This window comes from Rattus norvegicus, chromosome 6 (genome assembly GCF_021556685.1).
Source record: "Rattus norvegicus strain SHRSP/BbbUtx chromosome 6, alternate assembly SHRSP_T2T, whole genome shotgun sequence".
In the NCBI taxonomy this organism is placed as follows: domain Eukaryota; kingdom Metazoa; phylum Chordata; class Mammalia; order Rodentia; family Muridae; genus Rattus; species Rattus norvegicus.
This window is the reverse complement of record NC_141539.1, coordinates 106,032,114-106,049,278: the sequence shown is the minus strand read 5'-3', so window position 1 is coordinate 106,049,278 and position 17,165 is coordinate 106,032,114. Positions and strand designations below refer to the sequence as shown.

The 17,165-nt window shown below is 45.9% G+C and overlaps 4 pseudogenes; all 4 read right to left on the bottom strand.

Annotated features, from left to right (window-relative positions):
* Positions 1-1,839: 1,839 nt before the first annotated feature.
* On the bottom strand, positions 1,840-3,107 carry LOC148005365 (ornithine decarboxylase pseudogene; annotated as a pseudogene).
* Positions 3,108-6,121: 3,014 nt separating this feature from the next.
* On the bottom strand, positions 6,122-6,604 carry LOC148005364 (M-phase phosphoprotein 6 pseudogene; annotated as a pseudogene).
* Positions 6,605-7,050: 446 nt separating this feature from the next.
* On the bottom strand, positions 7,051-7,962 carry LOC134479431 (dnaJ homolog subfamily C member 17-like; annotated as a pseudogene).
* Positions 10,677-13,784, bottom strand: Cwc22-ps1 (CWC22 spliceosome associated protein homolog, pseudogene 1; annotated as a pseudogene).

The following is a 17,165-nucleotide window of genomic DNA, read 5'->3' as shown; positions in this document are numbered from 1 at the left end:
CAGAACACACCCAGCCACCATTGTTCCACATGGAGAACCTTAATGAGAGAGTAGCAGAGTGCATAGGCCACTGTCAGGCACATCTGTCTGTTGTCAGGCAACTGTGGGTTAGAGAATATCTGGCTGTCCTGAGGTACCTATGTTTATAAGCATGGGGAGAGTACCAACAGTAATCATGTAAGGGCTCGGGAAAAGCAGGCTCTGCAGCCTTGGGAGGGTGGTCAGAGATACCTGGCAGGAGATGGTAGAACAAGCCTCAAGTTTAGAGGAGGAGGAGACCGAGATAATGAACTGGTAACTCCCTCCTGGAAGGCCTGCATTATCTTTGTGTAGAAATTGTGCCTGGTAGGCAAGTTATAAAATATTTTTTTTAAAGATTACTGCCTGTGAGTACGCTGTCAGGGATAAGAGGTGATAAGAGGGCATGACATCCATTACAGGTGGTTGTGAGTCACCTTTTTCTTGCTGGCAATTGAAGTCAGACCCCTTGAAGAGCAGTCAGTGCTCTTAACCCCTGAGCCATCTCTCCAGCCCTGTATCTCTTCTCCACAGTATCAAAGGTCTCAGGGGCAAGCTGGTTGCAAGAACCCACAAAGCAGTGGTGGAGAGAGAAAGAGGCCGGGTTAGGGTTGGCAGTGGCCAATCCCAGAACTCAGCATCGTGGAAGAAGAAAGGCAGGAGGGGCTGGTAGCATTGATGCAGTCCTGGGCTGAGGTGGTGGTGATTGTAAAACTACAGGCAGCCCTGTAAGCTAGAGACCCCTCAGCAAACAATGGAGTAATTTTCCTTTTTGTCAGTCAGGAGGTACCAAGCAGGCAAGAAAAGTAGGTATTTCTGATCTTATCCATGGCTACAGAGAAAGTGTAGCTTTGATCTGGCCATTGATCTCTCTTACATTATCCCCAAAAGTCACATGATAGAAGTGGACCACTGGTGTCGATGGTCCCTTACCTTCATGGACAGTGGGAATAATCTTGGGAAGAAGTGGATTCACTTCTCATGGACTCATGGTGTATCCAGGGGTAGTAGATGGGGATCCCAAGGAAGAAATAAAACCACCTAAAGGGGAGGAAGGAGATAGAACTGCTCAGCTGTTTCCCTACAACAGGGGGAAGGCTGTTCCTGTGGCATGAACAGGGGCGTTTGGGAGCACTGGGAAACATGTGCTCTGGCACACAGGTCTATGATTATAGATATAGATTGTCCAAATATGGGTGTGTGCATAGAAGGGTTGGTACATACAGGAGCTGATGTTACTTTCCCAAAAGTCTTGGAATCCACATTGGCTACCTCAGGTTTTGATGCAATTTATGGGAGTTTGTTCTTTAAAATAGCATTGTGTCCAATTGATTGCCTGTGTAGAACCAGAAGGGCAAAAAGAGAAATTGAGACCTTATGTGGCTGACATACACTTAAGCTTATATCGGGAAGGGTCGTTTTACAACAATTGAGTTCTCAAAATAGTAGCCCTGCAGTTCCAGGGACAGCAAATGAGGGAATTAGGGTGACATGGTAGTTACTCCTGGGGAAGGATTAATACAGGTAACAGAGCACAGGTTCTTTATAGCCTGGACTTCTTTACATCTTTGTTACCACGTCATAGCTTATGGTAACAATTGGCTTGAAAGGTTGTTCTTCAAAATACCCTTGCATGAGAAAGACAGGGGAAGGTTTGCATTCTCCCTACCTAGTTCGAATAATAGTCATCCGCTAAAGAGAAAACTGCAAAGTTTGTCCAAAGGGAATGTTAAATAGTCCAACTTTGTCATATTTTTGTGTAACAACCATTCACAATTATTTGTAAGCAATTCCCTCCATCTCTCATTTACCATTTGACGGAAGACATTCTGTTGGCTGATTCTGATAAAGATGGGTTAGGGAACATGGTAAAACAAAAGATTCTACTATACTTGGGATTACAGCTTGCTCCAGAAAAAATAAAGGGGAGATCCACTAGTTATCTGGGTTATAAAGTCCAACAAACAATTCAACCACCAAGGATACAGATCTGTAGGGACCAGTTGGGTACCCTTCATGATTTTCCCCAGATGCTGGATGAGTAAATCTTCTGCCCTAGGCCTTCCTATGTGCATGATCATAAGGAATGCAGGTAAATGATCCATACACTCTCCACCATTCACAGAATACATGAAGGCTTGGTCATTGACTCCTCTTCATCATCAGAACAGGCTGCTCCTTCCACACTTTCACTGGGCAATGATGTCGACTGCAACTGTGAAAGCGGAGGAGACACAGTATCTGCCCGGCTCAGCTATGGTTCTCACTCCAGAGTCGGATGGCATGTCCTCGTCCACAGCTGGGTGGATTACACTGTGTTCCCTTCAAATTTAAGCTTTGTATCTTCAGATCCAGGAGAGCCACCACCAATTTCAAGCACATCCATGCTGAAACCAACTTCTCATTCCATGTCAAAGACACAGCGGGTGTGTGATGCTGCCTGCATGAAGGTCTCAGGATCAGTACATCTACTGCCCTCATGGAAGCTGATGGTCTTTTGCCTGTTCCATGAGAAGCCTGCTGGTTTTAAGTGTGGCAACAAACTTGACATTGAGGCGACAAAAGGCTCTGGAAGTGTCAACGTCCATATGTAAAACCAACTTTGCCTTTGGATGTGCTGTGATGACTTTGATTAATTCAATTTCACTGACAAGGTCCTAATGTGGACTCCATTACTGGCGGCATACTTGACTTGAGACACTTGGTTACAAGGATTTGCATAGGTAATGCTCTCTGGGGGCACCCAAGCCTCTACACCAACTGAATGCCACTCTTGCTTGCACAGTCAAATCCTCTCCCACTTGCAGCTAGAGCTCTGCTGTCGTTCCACTTGTCTGTGGAAGGGAGTCACAAGGCAAGAGCTTTTAGCCACCTTAGATGCTGCTTTAGAATCTCTTCGAGGTGTGATATATAGAAAGCTTCCTTATTGTCAGGGAAGAGTTCTTTCTTTTTTTTCTTTTTTTCTTTTGGTGTAGAATGTCCTTGGCAGTAAAGCCTTCCTCAAGGATATGGCAACCAAAGTTTTCCTTAGTAAAGCTGCTCATGGTTCTTGATATGCCTGCGGAAAACAGCACTGGGTCACTGTTGGACAGACCCAAGGTGAGGACTGCACCAGACCCTGAGGATCATCCAGCCATTTGCTGATGCTGATCCGAGGTGGCGCCGAGCTTCTGGCTAGGGTGGCTGTTGGTGATGTCTGCAGGGTCTGTCCCTCAATATTCTTAATGTTGGTGAAAATGGAACAACACCTCGAAGAGGTTATTGAGAAACCTGAGTAACTAGGCCAAGCAATGCAAGGATGTGTTGACATGGGAAGGGAACCCAGTAATAGTATCCAGGGGATGTGTTTATGCTTCTGTATATACAGAATTGAAAACTATGGGTACGAACAGAACCTTTTACAGTTTAGATCTGACTAATAGAAACCTCTTGTGAGCTGAGACAGTGTCTTCACCAACCCCAGGTGATTCACAGACTGTGTCAGTTAATGATTCTTCTACCTGTGCATGCAAATCAACTTCAAAAGGGCTAGCACAGAAACTAGAAAGACAGATTGGGCAACCAATGCTACAGCTACCTTTTCCCAAACTAACCATTTTTTTCTCCCTTAGGGCCCATACAGGAATGGTTCACCCCAATTTAGCAGGAAGCAGTTTTATGAAGATCGTCGCCCTAGTCACTTAATGTGGGGTGTATAGGTTTGGTCATTTAATGTGATATAATTGTTATCTAGGATGAAAGGTTATTATTGGTTATGACCAGGGATTGATAAACATTTAAAAATCATTTTATTTGAATTATTATATATTAGAAATTTAATGTATTTTTTAATTATGTTCTTAGAAATTTCAGATAATTGTCTTACCATTACATATGCAAAGCTATTTAAGTTTTTGTTTGCATTATATTTTGATGGAAATTTTAAATTGTTCTGAAGTACCATACATTGATAGGAACGTAAGGTGGTTCTTTAAATACTGTATATTGATACAACCATGAGGTTTTGTTAAGTATTTATCTATTCTATACATGTGGCTTTTACTGAAAATATGATGGTTTTTACATTAATTCCCATTGCGTGTAGATCACTAATGATAGGAAAAAAGGGACAATTCTTAAAGAAACAGGGAGATATGAAGAGGAAACTTCTAGGTCATTTTGCCAAATGATTTGCTCAGGCACACAGGTAAAAGGATGTCTTGCTAAGGAAACACACCATAGACTTCTCCTGAAGCAGACACAGGTGAAAGGATGTTTGGATATAGCAGACAGGTAAAAGGGCTCATGATGAAGGAGTATAAATCTGACCCCACAGACTGTGGGAGATGAGCACTGAGCTTTGGTTTGCTCCACCTGTCCATTCTTCAGTAAGGACACCGCATGTATTGGTTCCCCTTACATAGCGTGGTTGAGCTCAACCTGTGATAAAGCTGCCATGGTGAGAAGCTTGCCCAAGAACTGCTCGTGAGGTTCCAGCAGCAGTTTGTCACCTCTGTGGCCTGACCTCAGGTCGGTGGCCAGCCTGGTGGTTTCTTCAGGATTTAGGTACAGCTGCCTGGTGTCTGCTTGCTGGCAGGACTGGACTGTGGCTGCTGGTTCGATTCTGTTTTCTGCCTGCCTAGAGGACTGGAATGTGGCTGCTGAGTTGTATTTGGTGTTTGCTCTGGGATTGAACAGCTGCCCAAGGAGATGGAGCTCAATCCAGAGAAAGACTTCTGAGCAGGTCCACTTCCCCACATCCTAATAACTTTTCTCTGCCACTGCATCTGCTCTGTGGTGGGCTAGAGGAGAGCTTAAGAGGAGGTTTCTAAACATTTATGCCTACAGGTGGCATCCAAAGTGCCTTAGGCATAATGGGTAACTCTGCTCCTAATGTGGTAGAGGGAACTGTAGATTCTCAGGGGTGAGCAATGTTACTGAAGGAAGTGGATAAAATGGCAGGTAGTGTTGCTGGGTGCTATCCTACTGTGTAACTGGAGGAGATTTTTGATTTTGCTCTGTATGTTCATAAACTATTCTGGAAGTTTGGAGTGAAAGCTGAAAACTCAAAGTTCACTCAATTCTCTTCTGCTAGAAAAGATGACAGACTTGACTATGCACGTAGAGTTTGTGACTAGAATTTGAAATGCTTGGAAAGAAGAGCCAAGCAGAGAACAATGTTCAGGCTCGGTGAATGAGACTGGGAATGTACCCATGATGAAAAGGGGGAAAGAAATAGACTGGAAGGGAAAGTGCAACCCTGCCCTGCTCCCCGTGCTTTCACTACCAGGTGCCCAAATGCCTCAGGGAGACAAGGGGCTGGGAAGAGCAGGGGGCAGCACAGGCACAAAAGGGTGATGTGTGAGTGAGTGCACTCCCACAAGATTGTCTTAGGCCTGCAGAAACGCATGCATCCTTCCCAGTGTCTCTATAGCACGTGCCTGCTACTGATGCTATTCCTGACAGTGAGCTGACCTGGTGACTGGTGGAAATGCCAGATTTTGAAGCATTTTAAAAATCAACTATTTTCCATCATTACCATAATTGTTAGGAAGTAGTAACAACTCCAGAGGTATCGACTTTTTTATATGAGACACATTTATTATGGAACATTAAAAAATGACCCAGATGACTGTTTAAAATACATAAACCCCACAATTCTATACATAAAGACCTAAGAGCATGCAGATACTCTGGGCTGGAGAGCCATGTCTGTTCCTGGTCAATCACTTCTCAAAGTTCTCAAATACTGAAATCCAAAGCAAATGAATTGGCTTGACATGATTCAAAAAGTAAAATATAAACGTAAGGGCATTAAAACCAAGGCAAGAATTAGTCTCCAATCCTCATTCCTGGAGAGTAACTGAGAGCAGGTGTCGGTGTGTGCCCTGTCTGTGTGTATACTCACACAGAATCAGGCCAAAAGTCAAGGGAGCGGCGTGTACCCACATATGTGAAGCCCCGAATGCCGTCAAAAGGATGTAGAACGTCTATCCTCCTTCTGTCTCAAGAACAGCACATTTCCAACCCTAGGCATCCCTTAGAAGGGACCAGTACCGAGGACAGGAGGGTGAGTTCAGACCATGCTGTTCTCACAGCATCCACTGCATCAGAGGCGTCCATATTAGTCTTCGGGCTTTAAGAACATCTAAATTTTCATGGCTTCTATATTTCCATTTTCATCTTCTTCATCATTGGCTCAGTCCCTATTCTTGGCAAACATTTTCCCAATTGTTCCCTCCAAAGTCTCATATCTTCTTGCCATTTCTTCCTCCGACACGTCAGCCTCTACAGTCTCCTCCTCTTCTGCCGCCGCCACTCTGTTCCTGGAATTCATCTGAAGCATGAACTTCTCAACTTCAGGATTAAAGCCTCTGAATGGCATCCTTCCATAGAGAAGGTCTTCACACAGGGAGAAGCTCTGCTCTTCTATGATGAAGCTCTCCTTCTCCTTCAACTCCGGCAAATCCAGGTACCAGGTCTCATCCCTGATCGTCTTCCGTTCCTCCTCTTCTAGCTGTTTCTGGTTTTCCGAGTCCAGGCCCCTCTGCATGAACTTCATGCGCAGCAGGTTTGTGGATAACTTCGTCTTCTGCTCCGACGCCATGTTGGATACATTTTCAGAGGCTTCCCGCTGTACTGCGCTTGCGCAGGGTCAAGAGGAGAGCAAGATGTTGTGTTCTGTGCTAACTTTTTATTCTGATGTAAACAAGATGGGTATGGCAGGATGTAAGTCAGATAAAATAAGCATGGTGGTCAAAAGTCCACATCAATTCAGAAGTCAGAATTGCATGCTATCCTTATGGTATTGGAATATCCTGAACCTCTTAACGTAATTACTGATTCGTTGAATGCAGGGTTATTTTGCCTATAGGGACTGTTGCATTTGTCCCTGATAACAACGAATTAACTTTATTCAAATGCAACAGGCCATCAGATTTAGAAATTATCCATTACATATTATACATATTTGGTTTTCTTTTTGTTTGTTTTTTAAAAAGTTTATTGGTGATGACTCAGAAAACGGTGTGGGGTAGGAAGGCTGAAGTCGGGCTACGTGGGCCGCACCTCATCTTCCTGCTGCATCTGCGCCATCAGCTGCCGTCACTCAGTGGCCTGACGCATGCCCATCATGACCAGACTCTTATATTCCCTTTCTGACAACACTGAGCCCTTCGACAGTCCTGGGGGACTGGGGTCCACCGTGCCCTGGGGCTGTCCCTCCAACCAGGAAACCTTCAGAGGGTTGTCAGCCAGGCCCACTTCATTTCTGACGGCCAACTCCGCAGCTCTGACAGTTGCAATCTCCACTATGACATTGCCTGGCTTCCTTCCGGAAACGACCAAGTTGAGAACCTCCCCATACTTATATAAAAGCCTCAGGAGGAGGTCTCTGGAGTAGCCCCCTTGGGACTCATCCTCCTTCTTGCACGTCCACTTAAGCTTTAGTTTGGGGTTTCTTTTGCCTTCTCTATTTTCTGTTCTTCCTCTCAGCCTCTGTTCTCGGTCCTGGCGGATCTGCTCCTGGATCAGCCATTGCTGCTCTTCCAACTGACGGGAACCCTCTTCTCGTAATCGAGCCATCTCCTGCTCTAGTGTGGTGGTGTTCCTGCTCTCCTCCTCTTCCTCAGTACCCTGGGCCTGGGTCTCCCACTCCCTGGCCTCCAGGTCGAGCTTCAGTTTCTTCCTGTTCTCGTCAAGTCTCTGGGTCCTCTCTGCAGCCTGCTTCCTGGCTTTCCTCTCCTTGTCATAGGCAGCCCTGGCTGCAGCATCAGTCAGTACCTCCAAGGCCTGGGACAGCTCGTGGAAGAGTTCAGCTGCTCTGGGGTTATCTAGATTTTTATCTGGGTGGCAGGAGAGTGCTTTTTGTCTGTAGGCCTTCTTCACATCTTTGTCTGTCACCTTCTCTTCGAGGCCCTGCAACAGGTAGAGATCCATTTGTACTAGCTCTTTGATCACTGCCATGATTCTGAAAGAATAAAGATTTTAAACTATCCCCCACTGACCCTGCTGTGAGGACAAGTGCACCTCACACTGAAGCACCTCACATAACATGTTTTGGGGATTTAGCCTGTCTATAGCCATCCCAAATCATCTGGCTTCCATAAGGCCTGACTCAACAGTCCTGAGAAAAAAGAGAATTAGGGTCAACTTGCCCCAGAAGCAGGGTGGCCTAGAGTTGAACTCAGCCCAAGTTACAAACCAATGAAATTGCTCTCTGTGACTGTTGCCAACTACCTATGTAATTTTCCCTATAAATACCTTCCCCTAATAGGGCTTAGGGTTGACTCCTCTGTCTCCTGTGTAAGATATGTGTTGTTCCCAGAGCTCTAGTTCCTCAAATATCCCTCTTGTTTATTACATCAAGACTCGTTTCTCATGAGTTCTTGGGGGGTTGCGTCGTCTCGAGATTTGAGTGGGGGTCTTCCCCACCCCATGGTCTTTCATTTAGGGGCTCGTCCGGGATCTCGCAACCACCCACAACTTCAAAGACCTTCTTGGAGGTAAGGGGGTCCCCAATTGTGTCTGAGTGTGCGGCCGCTGTCTGTATCTCTGTTCTGGTTCTGGTTAGTATCTGAAAAGTGCTTTGGTTTCGCCGCCGCTTTCGGAGCTGTAAAGCTCAGAAGCTGTGGTCAACAGACGTGTCGGGAGGACCACAACATGCACCCTGAGGGATGCTTCAGGGCAACAGGAGAGCCAGGGACGCCTGGTGGTCTCCTATTGGGTAGAAGAGGTTCTGTGTTCCTCTTGGAAGAGAAACTTCAAAGACCTCTTCATCTGAAACTGCTTTTGGCTGGTGCCTGTGGACTAGGCACAGCAGTTGTTGTCTGGCTATTGTGGTTTCTTTGTGTTGTCTGTTGTTTGTTTGTTTAGTGTTTTTTTGTGATGATAGGACAGACAGTAATGACTCCCGTAAGCCTGATGTTACATTATTGGACAAGTTAGGGACAGAGCACATAATATGGCAGTTGAAGTTAAGAAGGGAAAGTGGCAGACTTTGTGCACCTCTGAGTGGCCAACTTTCTGTGTCGGCTGGCCCCCTGGGGGCACTTTTGACCTGACTATGATTCTTTGTTAAAGCTATTGTTTTTCAGGAAAAAATGGGAGCACACCTGGACCAGAAACCTTACATCTAGGTCTGGCAAACCCGGTTCAAAATCCTCAGTACCCTCTGCTCCTCCTAAGATCTATCCTGAGGTGGGGGAGCCTCCTGAATGGCCAGCTCCTCCCCCGTATTTATGCCCCATTTCCTCCCCAGCAGCCTTATGACCTCTGCTCCACAGGAAGAAGAAGCGGGGAGTGGGTTTTCGGCTACAGGTACCCGAAGCTGCAGGGCTTGGACCCCACAGAGCCTGACTCAAAAGTAGCCTCGCCTTTGTGCACTTAAGCTGTCCAACCTCCTGAATCCTCTGCCCCTCTGGAGGTCCGGCCCAGGGGATGCAAAGTTGGCTAGCACTCACCCCTGACTCCTCTACTGGCCAGATTCTTGTTTTTCCCTTGCGGGCTTATAGACCTCCCCCTGGTCCAGGCAATGGGATGCAGCCCCTTCAGTATTGGCCTTTCTCCTCCTCTGATCTTTATAACTGGAAACTTAATCACGGAACTATTTACTTCATTCGTCAAAGAGTTTTACTTTGTTCTCTTGGTGCTTAACTTAGAAGTTAAAAATAATTTGCTTGAGAAAAATGGTTTTCTGCCAGGGAGTTTTATCTTTCTCTCTTGAGCCTCCTTACCAAGGAGAGATTCTCCTCCCTTTGCTCCACTTGTCCAGTCTAGCTGCTGTTAACAGTTGTGTATGAAGGACTCCAGGTTAGCGAGTGACCCTCTCTGAAGCAGGCATTATCAGAACCTAAAAGCTTTATCTTAGATCCTGAAGAAAAATTCTCCTGTTGCTTAAACATTCACAGCTTCTAAGGAAGGGACAGCGCAGAGTAGGGAAGTGTGGGGCTGATGGGCAAGCAAGTTGCAGGCTGTGCATGGGCAGGGGCCTGAGCCAGCTGGAAAAGAGTTTCAAGGTAAAGGGTCGGTTGGCCAGGGCTGATGCTTTGACAACAAAAAGAGTGCATTAAGAGAACTTTCTTTGAGAGAGCCTGCCTCCCTCCCCTTATCCGCTGGCCTTATTCTAAGAGAAGAGTCTGTCTACATGGACAGTGCCTTTGATCCTATCCCCTCAGCAGCCAGTTCCTTCCCCTGTGATCCAAATTCCCCAGGTTGGGGTGCAGGGAAGCCCCTAAATGGTTTCAAAAAGAATCTACAACAAACTGTGAAGAACTTTGTTTTGCCAGTCAAAATTTAGAATTCAGGCTTTGGCTGTGGCCAAGGTCAGGATTAATCTTTTCTTTTCCATGGGCCTTTAACCCAGTGTGACAGTTTGGTAATGGGCTGCTACTGAGGTCCTGAAAGTCCCAGGTGAACCGGTTACAATGCTTATGTCAGCCACTTGGCATCTAACACCCAGGTCCTAACCATCTCTCCATCCTTTTGTTATTAGTTCTTACTAGAGAAGAAGGGGAGACTGAGAGAGGTGAGAAGCCATGGCAGGTGATGTTAAGATTCTGCTCTGTGTATTTACAGGTTGTTGTTAATGTTCTCAAGGGATGGATGGTACCGGGCTTTGCATGTTTGAGTGGGCAATTCTATCTTACCAATTGGATCTAAGATTATTGTGTTGTGTGTTCTTTTTTTTTTTAATGATTCAATGAACATTTGTTCCTTTTATTCACAAAACATAAGATTTACCCCTTTGTTGAGTCCCTTTTCTTTATGATTTTACACAAAGAACCTTGAGATATATCAAGTATAAAACATGTCAAAAAAATCTTTACAATTTACAAACAGGTACTTTATACAGAGTTCTCTATAAAATCCATCAATGTAAAAAGGACATTGGACTGAATGTAAGGCGAGTCCAGTTGTCATTAGAGTTATTTGTGTTTTGTTGGAGACTTTTCTCTCCTCCGGTCCTGACTTCTCTTTGATTCTCTAGAATGTTCAGCGTATCTGCTAGGTTTTTCCCAGCATCTCTCAGCACCGTTCTGATACCTGTCGTCATCATCTCCTTTATGACCAGAAGGCTTCCTACTCCTCTCTCTTGACTTGGAGCGATCTTTTCTTCTAACATTATCACTGTCCTGATTTCGGGTTCTTTGCTTCTCATTTTCAGAAAAAGTATCTCTTCTCTCTCGCCGCTTCTTCTTTGGCTCGGCATGCCTGTCTTCTGGCTCTCTGTGCGAGCCTTGTTCTCGGCCATTGCCAACTCTGCTGTAACTATTCTCATGACTTCTGTCCTCCATGTGCTTTGCTGGGGGATCTCGCCAGTCTGCATCTCGTGAGTTCTGAGCTCTGTGTCTTTCAGACCTTGCTCTCTCAGTCCTCCCTTCCTGATGCCTTTGGTCATCTCTGCCTCCTTCTCGCCGCCTGTCACGTGCCTGGTGGCTCCTGGCTAACTTATCTACTTCTTCACCTCTGGCCTTTCCTTGTCTTTTCTTTCTTGTACCTTTAGCTGAGGCAGAGCTCTGACTGCTGGAGGAGGAGGAGTTGCTCGCTTCACTGGAGGACTCTGAGCTGCTCTCGCTGCTGTCAGAATCTGAGTCAGAGGAATCAGACCCCGAGGAAGACTCTGAAGATGAAGATGTCAGGACCGGTTTCTTCTGCTCAGCGTCTGCTTTCTGGGCTACGATGACCTTGGGCGTATTTTTCAGATGTTCTCGAAGTTCATCTGTCAATCCTCCGAGACCTATGGAAGTGAAGAAGTTGATGGCAAACCGGGTGTTGCGTGGGTTGTCTCGGGGTAACAGTCCTTCAAAGAACAGTTGAAGAGTTTCATCCTTTAACCTCGCATTCAGTTTAGGAAGACCCATGTATTCACACAGCTCCTGGAAGAAGATCTTGACAAAAATCCTACTGGATGATGTCGTCGTCTCTTCACTCAGCTTTATACACTCGAGAACACTCCACGGAAGTGAGTCTGTGTATAAAAGGTGAGCGAACATCTTAGCAACATTTCTCAATTTGTTTGTCTCTAGGCGGTGGATGGTGTCGTACTGTTCCTTGAATATACTTTCAAATGATTCCATGTACTCTTTTTTCAGCATACAAAACCGCCCAGCTAACAGGCCAAAAAATTTTTCATAGGTTCTTTGTTGGGCACAGCAATCAAGTATCATGTTGCAGAGTTCTTTTGTTTGGCTCTCAGCAAACTCCATTTTCAGCAACTTGTGTGCACATTCTTCAAAATCTAAACTTGACTGAATAGCAAGATATATTGTACGGCGAAACGAGACTAGGTTGATTTCTGTTTTATCATGGATAGTTACTTTTTGTCCTCCTTCCTCCTCTTCTCCTTCCTCCTCGTCTTCCTCCTCCTCCTCATCTTCACTACTTCCTGCTTCCTGGTCTGTGTTTGAGTCACTGTCTCCTTCATCAAGGATTTCTTTTTTAATAACCTTGTACTTCTCTTCATTCTCCATAAAATTAGGATCCATCTTGAAAACATTAAGAACATCTTCTGGATTGTAGTCATCCTCCAAGGGGAGCATGTGTGTAAACTGATCATCCTCTTCCACTAAGTCAAGTCCTTCCAGAATAACAGGGTAGTCCTTGAATCCATCCTTCCGTACAGCAAACATCACTTCAATCATGTACTGGACTCTTTTGTCAATCTCGGACTCATGCACAATGTTTCGCAGGCGTTCAAAGATTGCATTGATTCCCCTTGGTGACACCTGGGTTAATTTGAGACCACACTCCTTGAGGAAGCCGATAGCTACTTCAACACTGTCATCTGTTGGTCTCTCTAGCAGCAAAGTGAGCATCTCCAGGCACAGAACCTCATGTGCCACATTTTGGTTAGTTAGATGTGCCACAAATTTTGAAGCAGTCAGGCAAAGTTGCTTATCGTTCCTTCGGTATCCTTTTCGAAAATTAATAATTAGTCTCTTGAGGATCAGTTCTCCAATCTGTGGGAACTTTGAGTTGATTATCGCCACCAAAGCTGCATAAAGGTGAGTGAAGATGGGAGAAGCGCTCTGTGCTTGCAGAACAGATCTGGACAGCAGTCCTCTCCCTCTGACGATGTTCTCTTGAAGGAGCTCTTGGATAATGATGCTTATATTCGAGATGTTGACCTTGTTGATGAGACCATTGATGGATTTCTTCAGAGCCTCCCAGCTCATCCTCTGGTATGCTAAGCTGTTTTTTTCCGTAATCTGCTCCTGCATCATCCTGAGCTTTGCAGGAGGAATATACGCTCCCCCGGTGCGGGTGAGCAGCGGGTCCTGCTCATCCTTCTTCTTCTTCTTCGATGTGGGTTCTTCCTGAGTAGAACTCTGGCTCACTCCTCGGTCTGGGCTCCTCCTTTCCGGAGACGGGGATTTCCGGGACCGTTTCCGATGGTCTGCGTCTCTTTCTCTCTCTCTGCGTTTCTCTCGGTCCCTGCTTCGTGATTCCATGCTGTCATCGTAAGAGTATCCTCTTCTGCATCGCTCATAGTCTGACCGGCTGTAATCAGAATAGTCTCTATCCCGGGGGGACCGGTCTTGTTCTGTATATCTGTCTTCTGGGGAGGAGCTCCTCCGGTGGTATGAATTGTGGCTCTCCCTTCTGTCGTGACCAGAGGATTTCATGTGTGCCACACTACTTTTCATTTTCTGCTGTCGGCTGACACGATAAACCAGATTCTTCAGGTTTTTTCAAGTGACGCGTACTCAATGGTCTGAGTTCCTTGTCAGTTTTCTGTCTCCACACGTCACCTAAAGCTCCACCGCACCGCCATCACACCGGAAGTGATGTTGTGTGTTCTTTCATGTGAGGGTTTGAGTGTAGGAAAGTGTGTGGCTGGGCCGTATTTCCGCCGAAATATCTAGCAGATATCTTGGGGCACCACAGTGAGGACCTAGCGGGGTAAAAGCAAATACTCTTTTCTATTTTATATATTTTTACAGCAACAGACGCTAGCTCTAAATTTCTTAATTGTGGATGCACATGGCCGCTCTGCTGCGGATCGCCATGCTGCTACTACACCTATGACTAATACAGAAGTGAAGTGAAAAGATGTCTTAACTGGTGAATTGTGTGGCCCAGATCCCATGCTTTCGAGATCTAGGGGAGCTGTTGTGTTTTTCAACAGAATCAAGACAATCCAATCTGGGTACCTGAGCGTTTGACTCGCAAACTGCCTCCTGCTCCTCCTGACGATAGAACTATGCACTCTATTATTGCTGGGAATGGTAATCCAGGTTGATTCACTCACGCTGTGGGCTATTGCCAGATCCTGGCCAGTACCTATGCCAGTTCATAGCAATTCTACTGTTTTGCCAACTTTTTTCTCCACCTCCTGTTTGCGTGATGTTCCCTGTATAGTGCAAAATGGAGAATTGCCCCAACGGTATACTGCCACTAATCTTTCCTTGTTGCGTACATTATGTTTTACTCTTAAAAATTCCTCCCAGCCTTCTATATGGCTGCGAAGGACCACATTGGCTAATTGGTTAGATCCTATGAGCAGTAGTGCTATGGGCACTGGGGCCATCCTGGCTGCTTTGAGACAAGTTACCCAAGGAGCCTCTTCAGGCAGCAGAGACACATCAGTCGATAATTCCGCTGATCTGAACATCACAACTTTAATTATGATGCATAATTGTAGTTTTCCATCATGGCCGGGGCAAGGCAATCACACACTAGATAACTCTACCTATCGTAGAGTCTTACCCACTTGGCATCTGGCTTTCTATTAGCTAATCAATGGATAGATTTAATCCAAGAACAAATTGAAGCATTATATCATATGACACAGCTGTCCTGTGTTTCCTCCCTTAGAGGTTTATGCATTAGTCCTTTGCAAGCTAATTTTTCTCAGTATTCTCAACAGGGCAAAGAAATCTCGAATTACCTGAAAGGAAACTGGTCCATGAAAGCAGAGCAACTATCGAGACAATTGCTGATGCAAATTGCTGTCCTTAACAACACTAGATTGGAACCCATCACGTTTGGAGATTTCACCTCATGGATTACTAATGCTTTTTCCTTTTTTAAGGAATGGGCTGGCATGTTTGCCTGGGGGGCCATTGTCCTCTTGGGATGTGGAGTATGTCTATGGCTCTTCTGCCGTTTACAACGAGAACATGCTAGACACAAAGCGATTGTTTACCAGGCTATGATCGCCATTGAAAATGGTGCGTCTCCCAACATATAGCTGCCCTCTTTAAAAAATGAAGAGTTCGCCCTAGATCATTTTTGTCATGAACATGTGAAGTCATTTCATCCAGAGACGGGCAACTTTCCTCGGGCTTGGACCAACCTAAGACACGGGGCCTGGTGGCAATAGGGTAACCCAATGACGGGCAAGGCCAAGTCTCCTAGAGGTACGACCTAAGACAGGAGCAATGGCAATATTGATGTGACACCCTGATCTAGACAAGTCATAGACAGAGGTGGCTACACCCCGTTTAAACATACAGGCTGGTCAAATGCTCCTCTGCCCAGTTTCTCCCCCAATAAACACACACGTATAGCCCAGAACGGTGTGTTAAGGCATAAGTTCATTTCTCGCCGTTGGGGTGCAGTCCTAACTGCAGACTGGCTCGCCATGGCCGAGCTGGGCACTCTGTGAGGCATGTCTGATCTCTCTCAGACCACTACTTCTATCTAATGTTTTTTTATAAAACAAAAAAGGGGGAGTTGTAGGGAGTGGCACATATAGATAAAAAGATGGCGCTGACATCCGGTGGTTGTTTGTGGTAAACAACCGTACAGTGCACGTGTTGGCATACCTCCCACATCTACAAGGCCATGGTGATATTCCTGCTAATAAGGTATTTCATGCTCCACCAATCCCTAGAGGACAAATATACAGCCATAGTCTGTTTTGTATATAAGGCGAGTGCCTTTGTTGCTCGGGGTCCCCCGTATCGACAATGAGGTGTTCCTGAAATAAAGGCTGTTGAGAAGAATCCGACAGTGTTGCATCTTCCTTGCTGGCCGAGGTGGGCGTGACACTTAACAAGACAAATAATACAATGTCCTACGTTTCGGGGGATTGGGGCTAGTTCTTTAAATGAATCAATCCTGCTCCTCAAATTGGGAATCTGAGTGTCCAAGTGCTAAAGATCCTCAACCCTAAAAGGTTTTTGATTGATCAACAAAGAGCCAACAGGCAATGACTAGGCAGGTAGACTGAGGCAGGACTGTATGTGTCTGCTCTTCTTCTCTGCCATGGTGATCTCCCCCCCTTCTTCGGTCCTAGTTCCTAGCCCCTGCATATCTCAAAGTTCTGCAATTATGGAGATGCCTGCACAAATTAAAAGTGAAAATGCTCTCACATATTGTCTTAGTGAGGTTTTTCTAGAGTCACAGCACTTATTGGTAGTCTCTACATACTAAGAGAATTGGTTAATGACTTACAGTCTGTAGTCTAACTCCCCAACAATGATCAGCAGCAGCAGCTGTGAATCTAGGATCTAGCACTGGCTTCCCCCCAGGAGGCAGGCAGGCAACAAAGGACAGACTCTTTCCTTCCGAAAATGTCCTTATGTAAGTCCCCAGCAGAAGGTATGTCCCAGATTAAAGGTGTGTACCACCACACCTGGCTCTGGGGCTTGCTTTGTCCCAGGTGACCTTGAACTCAGATCTCTTTGCCTTAAGCTCCTGGGATTCATAGTCACTTTGCCTCAAGATCTTCATACCAAAATCCAGGCCAGAAACCTATATCTCCCAGCCTCAAGATCAGGATCTAAGGTGTTGGTGGTCTGATGGCTTAGCTGGTGAGACAGCAGCGGTGATTTAATCTCCGTGATGCACACAGAAGTGGCAGCAGGTGTAAAGGCAGTGCTCAACATCAGGACCCTCAGTAGCAATCTCGGGTCATGTGTGCCCAAGAGGCTTGCACTGCAATTCTAGGGCAATGTGACTTTGTCCTGGGAGTGCACAGTTCCATCCATCTTTACAAAGGCTCCCTGCCACAAGCCCAGGGTAGACCAGGATGGTCCCAACTACAGACAACAGACATGTGGTGAGGAAGGCCTATCCTCTGCTCCAGAGTTCGGTGGCAGTGGGGCAGGGGTGCCAGGCCACATGGGCTCGGGAATATCAAAATCCTCACGAGGTGCATCTGAGTCGTGGCACCAATGTGAGAGTTCCTGGTTCAATCGTGTGATTCAAACTAATGTTAG